Source organism: Aotus nancymaae, unplaced genomic scaffold (assembly GCF_030222135.1).
Source record: "Aotus nancymaae isolate 86718 unplaced genomic scaffold, 86718_ANA_hifiasm-v0.15.2.pri h1tg000029l, whole genome shotgun sequence".
Taxonomy (NCBI): Eukaryota; Metazoa; Chordata; class Mammalia; order Primates; family Aotidae; genus Aotus; species Aotus nancymaae.
The window spans coordinates 45011583-45026433 of record NW_026988442.1 but is presented as its reverse complement, the minus strand read 5'-3'; the positions used below and the strand labels follow the sequence as shown (position 1 = coordinate 45026433).

Genomic DNA, 14851 nt, shown 5'->3' with positions numbered 1-14851 from the left:
CATGTTTATGTGCATAGAGTTTGTAGTAATCTCTAATGGTAGTTTGTATTGCTGTGGAATTGGTGGTGATATCCCCTTTATCATTTTTTATTGCATCTATTTGATTCTTCTCTCTCTTTTTTTTTAATCTGGCTAATGGTCTGTCTATTTTGTTGATCTTTTCAAAAAACAATCTCCTGGATTTATTGATTTTTTGAAGGGTTTTTTATGTCTCTATCTCCTTCAGTTCTGCTCTGATCTTAGTTATTTCTTGCCTTCTGCTAGCTTTTGAGTTTTTTTGATCTTGCTCCTGTAGCTCTTTCAATTTTGATGATAGGGTGTCAATTTTAGATCTTTCCTCACTTCTTATATGGGCATTTATTGCTATAAATTTTCCTCTAGACACTGCTTTAAATGTGTCCCAGAAATTTTGGTACGTTGTGTCTTCTTTCTCATTGGTTTCAAAGAACATCTTTATTTCTTCCTTCATTTCACTGTTTAGTCGAAATTCAGGAGCCAGTTGTTCGTTTCCATGAAGTTGTGCAGTTCTGAGTTGGTTTCTTAATCCTGAGTTCTAATTTGATTGCACTGTGATCTGAGATTTCTGTTCTTTTGCATTTGCTGAGGAGTGATTCCAATTATGTGGTCAATTTTAGAGTAGGTGCTATGTGGTGCTGAGAAGAATATATATTCTGTGGATTTGGGGTGGAGAGTTCTGTAGATGTCTATTAGGTCCGCTTTGTCCCGATCTGAATTCAAGTACTAGATATCCTTGTTAATTTTCTGTCTCATTGATCTGTCTAATATTGACAGTGGAGTATTAAAATCTCCCACTATTATTGTGTGGGAGTCTAAGTCTCTTTGTGGGTCGTTAAGAACTTGCTTTATGTATCTGCGTGCTCCTGCATTGAGTGCATATATATTTAGGATCGTTAGCTCTTCTTGTTGCATTGATCCTTTTACCATTATGTAATGCCCTTCTTTGTCTCCTTTGATCTTTGTTGGTTTAAAGTCCATTTTATCAGAGACTAGGAATGCAACTCCTGCTTTTTGTTTTGCTCTCCATTTGCTTGGTAAATCTTCCTCCATCCCTTTATTTTGATCCTATGTGTATCCTTGCATGTGAGATGGGTTTCCTGGATACAGCACACCGATGGGTCTTGACTTTTAATCCAATTTGCCAGTCTGTGTCTTTTGATTGGGACATTTAGCTCATTTACATTTAAGGTTAATATTGTTATATATGATTTTGATCCTGCCCTTTTGATGCTAGCTGGTTGTTTTGCCCGTAGTTGATGCAGTTTCTTCATTGTGTTGAAAGTCTTTACCATTTGCTATGTTTTTGGAGTGACTGGCACTGGTTGTTCCTTTCCATGTTTAGTGCTTCTTTCAGGAGCTCTTGTAAGGCAGGCCTGGTGGTGATGAAATCTCTCAGCAATTTCTTGTTCATAAAGGATTTTATTTATACTTCCCTTATGAAGCTTAGTTTGGCTGGATGTGAAATTCTAGGTTGAAAGTGCTTTTCTTTAAGGATGTTGAATATTGGCCCCCACTCTCTTCTGGCCTGTATGGTTTCTGCTGAGAGATCTGCTATTAGTCTGATGGGCCTCCCTTTGTGAGTAATCTGACCTTTCTCTCTGGCTGCCCTTAGCATTTTTTTCTTCATTTCAACCCTGGTGAATCTGACAATTATGTGCTTTGGGGTTGCTCTTCTTGAGGAATATCTTTGTGGTGTTCTCTGTATTTCCTGGACTTGGATGGTGGCCTGCCTTGCTAGGTTGGGGAAGTTCTCCAGGATAACATCCTGAAGAGTGTTTTCCAGCTTGGATTCATTCTCTCTGTCACACTCAGGTACACCTATCAAGTGTTGATTAGGTCTTTTCACATAATCCTATACTTCTTGGAGGCTTTTTTCATTTTTTTTCACTCTGTTTTCTCTAATCTTGCCATCTCATTTTATTTCATTGAGTTCATCTTCAGTCTCTGATATCCTTCCTTCTGTTTGGTCGATTCAGCTATTGAAACTTGTGTATGCTTCGTGAAGTTCTTGTGTTGTGTTTTTCAGCTCCATCAAGTCATTTATATTCTTGTCTAAGCTATTTATTCTAGTTAGCATTTCATTTAACCTTTTTTCAAGGTTCTTAGTTTCTTTGCATTGGTTTATCACATGTTCTTTTAGCTCTGAGAAGTTTGTTATTACCCACTTTCTGAAGCCTCTTTCTGTCTATTCATCAGACTCATTCTCCGTCCAGTTTTGTTCCCTTGCTGGTGAGGAGTTCTATCCCTTGGAGGGGGAGAGGCATTCTGGCTTTTGGTGTTTTCATCCTTTTTGCACTGGTTCTTCCCATCTTTATGGAGTTATCTACCTGTGGTCTTTGAAGTAGGTGACTTTCGGATGGGGTCTCTGAGTGGATGTCCTTTTTGTTGATATCAAAGTTATTTCTTTCTGTGTTTTAGTTTTCCTTCTAACAGTCAGGCCCCTCTGCTGTAGGACTTCGGGAGGTCCACTCCAGACCCTGCTTTCCTGGGGATCACTTGTGGTGGCTGCAGAATAGTTAGGGTTGCTGCCAGTTTCTTCTTCTGCTATCTTTGTTCCAGAAGGATATCTGCCAGATGTCAGCGTGAGCTCTCCTTTATGAGGTGTCTCTTTGAATATACGGAGTTGGGGAGCTGCTTGAGGAGACAGTCTGTCCCTTATACAAGCTCAAGTCCCGAGCTGGGAGATCCGTTGTTCCATTCAGAGCTGCTGGGCAGGTACGTTTAAGTCTGCTGCAGTGGAACTCATAACCGCGTCTTTTCCCAGCTGCTCTGTCCTGGGAAATTGGGGCTTTATTTATAAGTTCCTGATGTGCTGCTGCCTTTTTTCAGAGATGCCCTGCCCAGCAAGGAGATGATAGTCTAGTCACAGTCTGCCAGCAGAGGCATTGCTGAGCTGCCTTGGGCTCTGCCCAGCTGCTGTGTAAACTTCCTTGCAGTTTTCTTTACAGAGGTACAGTTAGGACTGCCTTGGTAATGGCGGTCTGCCTCTGTAACTGTGGACTGCCTCAGTAATGGTGGACTGCTTCAGTATTGACAGATTGTCTCAGTAATGGCAGACTGACTTCATAATGGTAGACTTCCTCGGTAATGGCGGACTGCCTCAGTAATATTGGATAGTGGTGGACTGCTTTGGTAATGGTGGATGCCCTTTCCCCCACCGAGCTGGACTGTTCCAGGTCAAGCTGTGCTTGCTGCAAAACTCTCAGTCCAGAGTGTTTCAGATTGCTGGTCTTTGTGGTGGTGGAACCCACCAAGCCAGATCACCTGGCTCCCTGTTTCAGCCCCCTCTTTTCCAGTTGAATGGGTGGCTCTGTCTACCAGGCATTCCAGGTGCCAGTTGAAACAGCTGCCCTGATTTCTGTGAGTTTTAATGCGGAAAGCCACTGCACTAGCTGAAACAGCCATACTGGAAACTCGTGGTGCTTTTCAGCCCGGGAATTTCCTGGTGTGTGGGCAGTAAAAACTCGTTTGGAAATGCAGTGATCAAAACACTTTATAAGATTAAGAATGGAGGCTGTCAATCGAAAGTCTCTTCAATAACTATTGAATTTTTTTGTTTGTAAGAATTAAGATATAGCAATAAGCAATAACTCAGTATACTTCCTATAGAAGTATAGGAATTTTCAGGGACTTATGAAATTGGTAACAGTAAGCTTTGTTTCCTGCTTTCTCTGCTATGACCTAAAATTCATTTTTAAAAATATCTTTCTATGTTATGTAGCAAGCCTACCAGAAAAAGTACTTTGAAAGAAGTAGGAGATTAGAAATTTAAAGAATGGGAACAGATCTTAATATAAGAAAAGAGGCGGGCTTGTTATTCTTGGAAACAAATTGAGAAATATATTAAAGTGGATGTGATAGATGGTAGGAATCATCTGGAATTTCAGGATTAGTTATAAGGAACTTTCTGGAGAAGATTCAGTTCATATTCCAAGTCAATCCTTTGTCCCATTCCCTTAGATCTCCCTGCAGATCCCCGTCATACTGCCCCTATTAAAAACCACTGTCAAGAAATGACCCACTGTCAGTCTTTTATAACTTCCTAACGTCACATGAATTTTAATCAGTGTGTTACTTCTCCAAAGACTGATTACATTTTAAACAGGAAAAGAGGGTGGTATCTCCATTTAAAATAATTACAATAACAGCCAGCTTGGTCTGTATGTAAGACCTGGAGAATTTTGTTGGTTGTTTTTTGAGTTGGTGGTTGCATTTTTATATTTCTTTTTCTTCCATTTTATATTAAAAGAACTCTGTAGTTCCCATAATTGCAACATGATGAGATTCTCATTGCTTTTAATTAACCTGCTTTTTTCTTTCTCAACTCCACAATTAACTTGGCTAAATTTGTTAGCAAATGAAAAATTCTGACTGTGCTATTTGCATGTTGATTTTACTATCTACTATTTGATACTTACATCATTATGTTTTATATGAAACAAATCTTAAAATCAGAACTAGATTTTATATTCTGTGATAAAAATCACCACATTTTCCCCTAAGGCATTGTCTCAGAAATCAGTTTTTTAAAAGATAGCTCTATTGGTTTTATTTCTTGGAAGGGGAAAAATGTCAGTCAGAGTAGAAAGATAGTGATGTAGTATGTTTGGTATTATGAGACTCAAGGATTTAGCAGTAAAACAAAATCTTTATTAAAGAAAAAAATGAGCATATCATATTAAGAAGAAGAGAATTGAATTTCTATATTTGATGGCAAATCTGGCAACACTAGAAGTGGATACTTAAAAGCCTTTTAAAAACTTTTTATTTCAATTAGTCACTATAATTGCATAAAAACCAGAATTCTTAATTTTTATAAGCACAGAAATATGCATGGTTTTTTCCCCCTTTCACTATCCCGAAATCCATAAGATGATGTTTGATACAAGCAAAGAGAGAACATAACACTTAGGAAACATCTCAGTGCCCTACATTAAAGACTGAAATAAATTACAGTTTTTCTTTTCCCCAGCAAAGAGCAACAAAATAACAATGTAGGTAGAGGAAATAAGTGAGCCAGTTGAGAGTATATGGCTGGGCTGAAATCTGGAGATACCGCAATTAAATTAACTTGATGGTCCTTTCTACTACTAGGAGCTTAAGTAAAATACTGGCAGGTCGGGGTGGTGCCGGGGAGGGATGATGTGTATATATGTGTGCTGTGTGCGTGTGTGCTTGTGCATGCAAGAGAGACAGTCCAAGAGAGACAAAATGGCTTTTGTTGCTTTGAAAACACCGTTTCACCTTCTTGCTTCTGAATTTTTCTGAGAAAAGTTTCCACTTAATGTCACAATAGCCTCACAGGAACAATTCAGTAGTTCCTACTAAAAGCCTATAAGGACTCTCAGGATAGAAGATGCAGTTTTGCAAAGGCGTTCTGAACTTCTGTCAATCTTAATTGGATGAATTGAAAACCAGATGGGCTTATTTATCAAGCCATAGGTTGCAGAAGGCAAGAAAAATTATTTAGCAATTATTAAAATGCTAGTAAAATAATGACCAGACAATTACAGGTTGATATTCTTCAGCGGCACTTCTTCTAAAACATGGATTCAATATGACCAGTTTTATTTCACCACTTTAAACAACTAATGAGGAAAAAAATATTATGTGGGGTGTCGTTGAGATTACCTTTGCAGCAAATTCTCTTCCTTTGTATTTGTTCTATGAACTGAGGGAGTAGAGCTGGCGCTCCTCTCAGTTTGGCCGTATCTAAATTTTCTGGTTATGTTCTTCCCTAGAGTAACTGCAGACATCTAAGAGGTACTGTGCTACACAAGGATCTCAAATGGAACTTGACTTAGGAGGAAAAAAAATTGCACATATTGAGCTCATTATTAAGGCAACAGTGTTTGCCTATTGCTATAAAGTTTAAACTTAAAAGAGAGCAACAAAAGCAAGATAAAAACCAATACATTTTATTTACGAAACACAAAAAAGATTTTTAACATTATGAAACAGTTTGCATTAGACTTCTAGTTGTATGTAAATATAAAATCAATTCGATAATTTCCAAATGTTGAAAGCTTTTTGCTTCTAAAGGCAGCTCTCAGAAATGTTAATTCACACATCTACAGCAGAAAAAAATGTCACTGAGGCTGAGCAACCACTGGACTACTCTTGGAGTAATTAAATACCTTGAACTTTATGTTAAAGTGCCTACTTGTTTCTCGGCATTAAGCCTTTAAAGTAGTATTGAGTTTGAGACAAGTACATGAATGAATTGCACATGGCATTTATGGCAAGACTTTGTGTCTCATTTCTGTTCTACACTCTTAAAGTGTTAATTCCTTTCACGTTTTAAGCTTATTAGTGAAATAAGTGTAAATTAAGTCTTACATAACTTCTACATTCTATTTTTATCTCTTTATAATGGAAACAAAAACTAAAAGACCATCATGGTTCATTCATTCATTTAACAAATATTTACTGAAAGTTTCCTGCAAGGCACTGGACAAGCTATTAAAAGTTTATATTTTAGGAGGGCAGATATGCATTAAACAAAAAATTTCACTAGTCTTTCCATAGTTATAATTATGAGAAATGCTTTAGAGAAAAGAACAAGGTAAGATGAGCAAATATAACAGAATGCCTTAACATATTCGGAGGGGTGACTCCCCAGGAGAAAGATCAGTGAAAGTAAGAATATCCAAAGAGAAGCAACCAGAATATTCTTTTCTTTGGATATTACCAAAACAGCAAGAGAGGAATCTGGGCCCATGATCTAATCACCTCCCACTAGGCCCCTCTTTCAACATTGAGTATTAAAATTTGACATGAGGCCAGGCTCAGTGGCTCACGCCCGTAATCTCAGCATTTTGGGAGGCTGAGGCTGGTGGATCACCTGCAGTCAGGAGTTCAAGAACAGCCTGGCCAACATGGTGAAACCTTGTCTCTACTAAAAATATAAAAATTAGCCAGGTGTGGTGGTGGCCACCTGTAATCCCAGCTACTCTTGGAGGCTGAGGCAGGAGAATCACTTGAACCTGGGAGACGGAGGTTGCAGTGAGCCGAGATCACTCCATTGTACTCCAGCCTGGGCAATAAGAGCAAGACTCCATCTCAAAAACTTTTATAAAAATAAAAAATAAATAAAATTCGACATGAAATTTGGGCAGGAATACAAATTCAAATCTTATAATTACTTTATATCATGTAAACTATTTCATGGTACTTTTAAAGTTAAGGTTATTGACACTGAAACTTCTTAAATTTTCTCTTTGTAATCCTTTCTACCCAATCATGGACTCACTTGATTATTACACAAATTATTACAAGCAGTGAACCCCACAGGTATTTATGGTTGATTTTGTTTTGGGAAAATTTCAAGGGTACATATACTTTAAATCAAGGTCTACAGAGTGTCTGGCTAACACAAAGATTCCCTTCACTTGACCACCAACCAGGCTTATGCTGGTTCCTGAACACTGGCAAAAAGTGAAAAAGCTTACTGTTAAGCTTTTATCATGTTAGACTAAAGCCTCCAATAACTGATATATTTTATGAAATAATATCAAAATAAAGTAGCTTAACACCTAAAATTCTTTTCAGTAAATGTTGTCTCCAGCCTACATTTTCAGCATCATTATCCACTACCTGCTGACACAAATTCTACGTTTTCACAAGACCTACTCTTCCCTTGAGTATCTCACTTCCAAGAAATTCCCCTCAACTAAAATGCCCACTCAATTTTTCTTTTTCAATAGCTGATTCATTCTTCATATCATCACTGACCACCTCACTCCAGAGTGCTCTTTTTCTAAATTCCAATTTTAAAAATCACAGGAACTTTCTAATGCCATTCCATATTCCTGGATGCCCATCCACTTGGTAACACTTATGAAATGGTCATTGAATTCATTGTATTAAAATTTCAAATGTAATTTATTATCCTTACTGTATGCATGAGTTCCATTTACACAATAGACCCATATATTTTCTTATATTCTAGGTGTTTTTTTTTGTTTCAAATTCCTTTCTAGCTTTTCTTTAAATCCTTACTTTGATCATCTTCAGTGCTAGGTTGTTGAAGGAGACAGAGACTTAGCAATAATCACCAAGCAACAAAACTACCGCATCAACACCAAGAACTTCCTGGCTTCCTGGGCCAATATGCAGTGGGCACAATTTCATAACAGATTAATTGCTACCAATCATGAAGAAGTTAAAATACTCTCAGAATATAGAAGCTATACTTGAATCACAATGAAGTTTTGTAATTCTGTGCCAAGCCTATAGATTGAATGTCTTCTATTATTTAGTTGGCCTTATTTACTTAGTGGTAATCATTTCCTGAGACTGTGCAGAACATTAAATTGGAATGGATATCATTCTAGCCTAGAGTCTATATCCTAGAATTAGTTATAAGTAGCTTAAGATTAGACAGTATATGCAATTATATGTCAACCATGAAAATAAGCATGACCCAGTCTTCAGGATTCCAAAATAAATAATCTCAAAGGTCCTGCTTCTATCTGTTTTGTGACTGGGTTGCGTGGGAAGGCAAATTATAAGACTATATGACCATGAAAATGCCTCTCTTCTCTTTAGTGATAAAGAAAAAGTAGGAAGAAAATTACTTATCAGAAAGAAGTAACATCCTTCAGTTTTCATTGATAGCTAACTGATTAATGAAATGATGCATCTGTGCAACATAATACAGTCATACACTGCATGATTGACATTTTTCTCAGTGATAGCTGTATATGTGATGGTGGTCTCACAGATTATAATATGATGTTTTTACTGTACCTTTGTAATATTTAGAAATGTTTAAATACACAGATACTTAGCATCATGTTACAGTTGCCTATAGTATTTAGTACAGTAACATGCAGTACAGGTTTGTAGCCTATACTGACATAGGAACAACAGACCATACCGCATAGCCTGGATGTATAGCAGGCTATACTATCTAGGATTATGTAAATACACTCTATGATGTTTGCCCAATGACAAAATCACCTAACATTGCATTTCTCAGAATGTATCTCCATTATTAAGTAATGTATGACTATATGTATAGCCATAAAGGAGAATAAGTATATAGTTCTGTAAGCATTGATATAGAGAGATTTACAAAATCTATTAAATAAACAAAGCAAGGGCAGATCAGCAGGTATGATATGCTACCATCTGTATAATAAATAAAAAGGAATATGGATGAATCTACATGTATGCAAAGGGGGTATTGGGAAGATTTCACAATGGGCTGGTTATGCTGGATGCCTTTGGAGGGGAGTGGAGCTGATTAAAATGAAGAGATGAGAAGAAAATTTTTTACTGAATTCAATTTGTATATTCCAAATTTTGAACCATGTGGGTGTCTTAATAGTAAAAAATAATCTTTAAAATTTCTAAATAGAAATAAAAGGGGAGGAACAAAAGAAAGGAATAATTTTCTTAAGTGTGATAGGGCCAGTGAAGGTTTTCTAAAAACAATAGACTTGTATCAAGCCTATAACAATCTGAAATGCATCTTCAAAGCTCCTCTTCTTGATATTAACATTCACAAATTTATCAGTGACTGGGTTTCAAAAATATGATTAGAGACTCTAGGGAGAAGAGATTCTAAGGAGAAGGTAAATGATTCCTTATGGAAGAGCATGAAAGTAGATACCTGGAAAGCTGATGTAGTTGGTCATGAGGTGTTCAGTCTATTTAGAGTTTGAGCACATACTCAAGACGTGATAGAGAGCTGCCTAGAAATCTTTGATACCCTGTTCACAAAAATATATTTTAGATCCAAGTGGGAAAAAAATAATATAACTGGGGAAAAAAATGTAGACCCTCTCTACTGAGTAAATCATCTTAAAGACTTGGACACTAGGCCATGCACAGTGGCTTATACCTGTAATCCCAGCACTTTGGGAAGCTGAGGCAGGGGGATCACTTGAGGCCAGGAGTTTGAGACCAGCCTGGCCAACATAGTGAAACCCTGTCTCTACTAAAAATATAAAAATTAGCTGGACATAGTGGTATGTGCCTGTAGTCCCAGCTACTCAAGAGGCTGAGGCAGCAGAATCGCTTGAACCTGGGAGGCAGAGGATGCAGTGAGCAGAGATCGCACCACTGCACTACAGCCTGAGTGACAGAGCAAGACTCTATCTAACAACAACAACAAAAAGGACATACTAATTCCATTCATTCATGGTTCAAGCAACACCTTAAAGCAAATATAGATTCTCCCTCCTCTGTATACCAATAACAAGCCTTGCATGCCTCTATTTTTATAAAAGTCATGCTGCCCCTGCTGGCAGATCTTTCAGTGTGATTGTTGTCTTTAAAGAATCTTTATTTTTCACCATCGTATCGAAGGCATATAATAAAGTAAAATGTGTAGAGATTTAATATCTGTTCAATGAATGAATGACTTGAAAGGAAAAGGAGACTATCCGAAATTAAATACCTCTTAGAAAGATGATTTAGAATACAATTTGGTTTGCTGAAAAGTGGATTACCACCCTATAAATAGAACTTACAGCAAATAAAGTGAATCCTTAGGGAAAAGTATTACATAGGAAACTTGACGAGCTGATAAGAGAAAACTTTAAATTAAACTTCGTGGGGTGAGGAAAGAAAGAAGTAAAACCACATACTATGAATTATGACAGACATTATATATACTCAGGCATTCAAGCATGTAAGTACTAGTATTTCTGGGAGGTGAATAAAACTTAGAATTTACCAGGGCCTTATTTTCTAATACAGAAGACACATGATGCAAATAAATATCCACAATAAAAGTAGCATGTGGCATAATACACATATAGATAAAATAACCGTGTTGCTTGGCCTTAAAGTATGAGTTGGATTTGGATGGTGGAGAAAGTTAATCCATTTAGGGTAATTGGAACAAGTGCATGGGTGTGTGTTTAATGGTATATATTGCAAACGTCACATTTCATTGACTGGAATGTAGCATGTATAAAGTGAATGAGTAGAGGATGAACCCTAAAAGATTAGGTGGGACAAGACTATGGAAGCCTTACATACCCTGCTATCACTAAAAAGACTCTATTCAATAGAAAATGGAGAATCATTAAAAATTGAAGAGCATGATTACAGTGTGTTTTAACAAGACTAAAACTGTAAACCTGACATAAAAAAGAATGATAATAGCAAATTTGCCAAATATTTCTTAAAGAAAAATAATACATTATTAAGAGAGTATGGTTCTGCCACAAGAACAGAAAGGTGAGTGGAACAGAGGAGAAGTTCCAGTAACAGATCTTGGTGAATATTAAAAAGTAGAAAAAGATAAAGGTGGTATTAAGAAAAAAAGAGTTGGAATGAAAATAATTATTTAGTAGAACTTAATGGATCAAATGTTTATTGACTTAGGTGGAAAATTACACTAATGTCTTGTATATCAGTAGCTAACTAACACAAAGACACAGACATGGATTGTGAAGGGATTATGAAACTATGTGCATAAAGCTCTTGGTTATTATATTTAGTAATTGTACATTTATGTCACTTAATTTGTCTTAACATTGTAAGACAAATCATAATTGTCTTAACATTGCAAGACAGATCATAATCGTCTTACTAATGACAAAACATTGTACTTAGTGAATGTCTTAGTTCAGGCTGCTGTAATAAGGTACTATAGACTAGGTGGCTTATCAACAACAGAAATTTATTTCTAACAGTGCTGGAGGCTGGAAGTCCAAGATTACAGTGCCAACATGGTGGAGTCTACTTTCAGGTTACAGGCTGCTGACTTCTCTTTGTGTCTTCACGTGACAGAAAGAGTAAGAGAGCTCTCTGGGAGTCCCTTTATAAGGGCACTAATCCTATATATGAAAACTCCATTCTCAGAACTCCAATTCACTTTCAAAGCTCCACAGCCTAATACCGCCACATTGGGATTAGGATTTGAAGGTTGTGAATTTTAAGTGGACACAGACATTCAATCCATTTATTCAAAATATTTCTTCATAGTTGCTTCCTAATAGTGTTTTCTAAATCAGTAAATTCTAAAAGTTACGCTCTAAAATGGAACTTTTTTTTAAGGTTTCTAGTACTCATATTTTGGAAATGACTGGCATACACCAAAATGTGTTAAAAAATATTAAATAGTTTATACAAAAATGAAGTTATTACACGATTGGGAGATAATATATAGTACAATTTATTTTCTAAACTTTTGATTAAAAAATCAGAAAGGAAAAGTTTGGTAGAATTTAGCAACCCATTCAACTTGCTGTACACCAAGTACAACAAAATAAATTCAAAGGTACATGACAAATTGAAAAAAAAAAACTCATTGGCAGATTGTCATTAACATGTTCACATAGGAATTTAACATGTATTTGTTTCCTTTTTCTGATGGGTTAAGGGAGAAAACTTAATAAGCATCTGCCGCTATCCCTTTTGCTTCCAAAGAATCAAGATGAGTTTCAGGATTTTGACCTTAACCACTGGAAGGATGAATGTCAATTAACTGAGAAAATGTGAGAAGAGCAGTCCCTTTGGAGCAAAAATACATTGCAATTTAAGAAAGATTTAATAGCATTCATATGAGAGAGTTCTTACTAATGAATACTAGAAAGCACATAGAAAGAAAAATGAGCCGTCATGTTATTAATTTAAAATAAAGTAAAATGGCTAATAGACATATAATAAAATTCAAACACACATAATAAAAATCAAATGAAACAACACCTATGTATTCAGCACTTACTATGTATCAGTCACCTTTGTAGAATCTGGAAACAACAAATAATAACAACAAATAAAAAAATCTCTGGTTTTAGGAGCTTACACTGTAGTGGAAGGATATATATATATATATATATATATATATATCTCCTGTCAGGTCATATATATATATATGTATATGTGTGTGTATATATATCCTTTCAGGTTATATATGCATATATATGTATATATCTCCTTTCAGGTTATATATATATATATATCCGGTTTCAGAACCTGAAACCAGATATTTTTTATTTGTTGTTTATTGTTTTTTGATTCCTGATATATAATATATATAAGGAAACCTTGTGGTATCTTAAAGGGTGATGATTGTTAAGGGGGAAAAAACAACGTAGAGAAGATGAATAAGAAAGATTGCAGATGGAATTGCAATTTTATTAAGATGGCCAGAGAAGCCCTTAAGTCCTGAAATAAATGAGACAGTAAACAAGTCATGCAGAAATCCAGCTAAAAGCATTAGGAAGTACAAAGACCTTGACATGAGAGAATGCCTGGCATGGTCAAATAGCAGGACATTCAGTGTGGATAGAGCAGTGTGAGTTGGGAGAGAGGAATAGAGGATAAGATCAGAAAAGTTGAGAGGGGAAAGACTTTGCAGTTCATTGAGAGGAACTTGGTGGCAACTCAGAGAGATGGGAAGCATTTGAAAAGTTTAGGACAAAGGGATGACATGATCTATTTACACTGTTAAAGAATTTATTACTCTGGCTGCTGTATAGAGAATAAAATGAAGGAAGTCGAGAGCGTTTGGAAAAGAAAAGAAGTGTAAGAGAGAGATGAAAATGATATACTGAGAAGCTGAGAAAAGTGGGAGACAAGCAGCTATGATTTGAAATCTAGTAGGATGTGCTATTAGATGTTAAAAGTAAGACAAAATTAAGAGTCAGATTGTCAAAGCAGACTCACAGTGAACTATAGATCTTACCCAGTATCAAGTTTGCCAATAAATTATGCGTACAAGTAGTAGTCAGACACGAACCAAGCATTCTTCCCTTTGAAAGGTGTAAAACAATCAGGTATCTCTCTCTATAAAATTTCTTTTTTATGGGTGAGGACATGCTCTGGTTCAAATTTAACATGAGAGGTTAAGAAATGTATGTAGGGGCCGGGCGCGGTGGCTCACGCCTGTAATCCCAGCACTTTGGGAGGCCGAGACGGGTGGATCACGAGGTCAAGAGATCGAGACCATCCTGGTCAACATGGTGAAACCCCGTCTCTCCTAAAAATACAAAAAATTAGCTGGGCATGGTGGCGCGTGCCTGTAATCCCAGCTACTCGGGAGGCTGAGGCAGGAGAATTACCTGAACCCAGGAGGTGGAGGTTGCGGTGAGCCGAGATCGCGCCATTGCACTCCAGCCTGGGTAACGAGCGAAACTCCGTCTCAAAAAAAAAAAAAAGAAAAAGAAATGTATGTGAGGAAAAAAAAGGAAATATATGTGATACGGCCAGGCACGGTGGCTCACTCCTGTAATCCCAGCATTTGGGAGGCCCAGGCAGGCAGATCATGAGGTCAAGAGATTGAGACCAGCTTTGCGCAGTGGCAGTATCATAGCTAATGAGGTTTATCCGAAGAGCGATTATTGCTAATTGAACACTTTTCCCAATACCCTGCCATGAAGACTTGAAATGTAGTTGATGTTGACAATTTTTGGCAGTCTCTACAGGGACTGAATAAAAATAAATTAATTAATTAAAGAGAGATCGAGCCCGGCCTGGCCAACATGGTAAAACCATGTCTCTACTAAAATACAAAAAATTATATGGGTGAGGTGGTGCACACCTGTAGTCCCAGCTACTTGGGAGGGTGAGGCAGTAGAATCACTTGAACTCAGGAGGTGGAGGTTGCAGTGAGCCGAGATTGCGCCATTGCACTCTGGCCTGGGTGACAGAGCGAGACTCCATCTCAAAAAATAAAATAAAAATAAAAGAAATGTATGTGATACATTGCTTGCACAGAATGAGTCATTTCAGTTATGAAGCATCTTCTTTTTATATTTCTTTAATTACATAGTTTATGTGATTTTTTAAAATGGAACCATGCCTTATAAATTCATAGATTATGAGTTTTATTTTGTTGGTTTTTTTTTTTTCAGCCGAAGTTATCCCA

The 14851-nt window shown here is 36.8% G+C and overlaps 1 protein-coding gene and 1 non-coding gene across 3 annotated transcripts in view; both read left to right on the top strand.

Moving 5' to 3' along the window:
* Positions 1-14851, top strand: part of B3GALT1 (beta-1,3-galactosyltransferase 1) — a 571010-nt gene that overhangs the window by 223088 nt on the left and 333071 nt on the right. The window lies entirely within an intron of this gene.
* Positions 14271-14411, top strand: LOC135277023 (U4 spliceosomal RNA). The gene has a single exon (XR_010344637.1). It is a non-coding gene; the product is annotated as a U4 spliceosomal RNA (small nuclear RNA).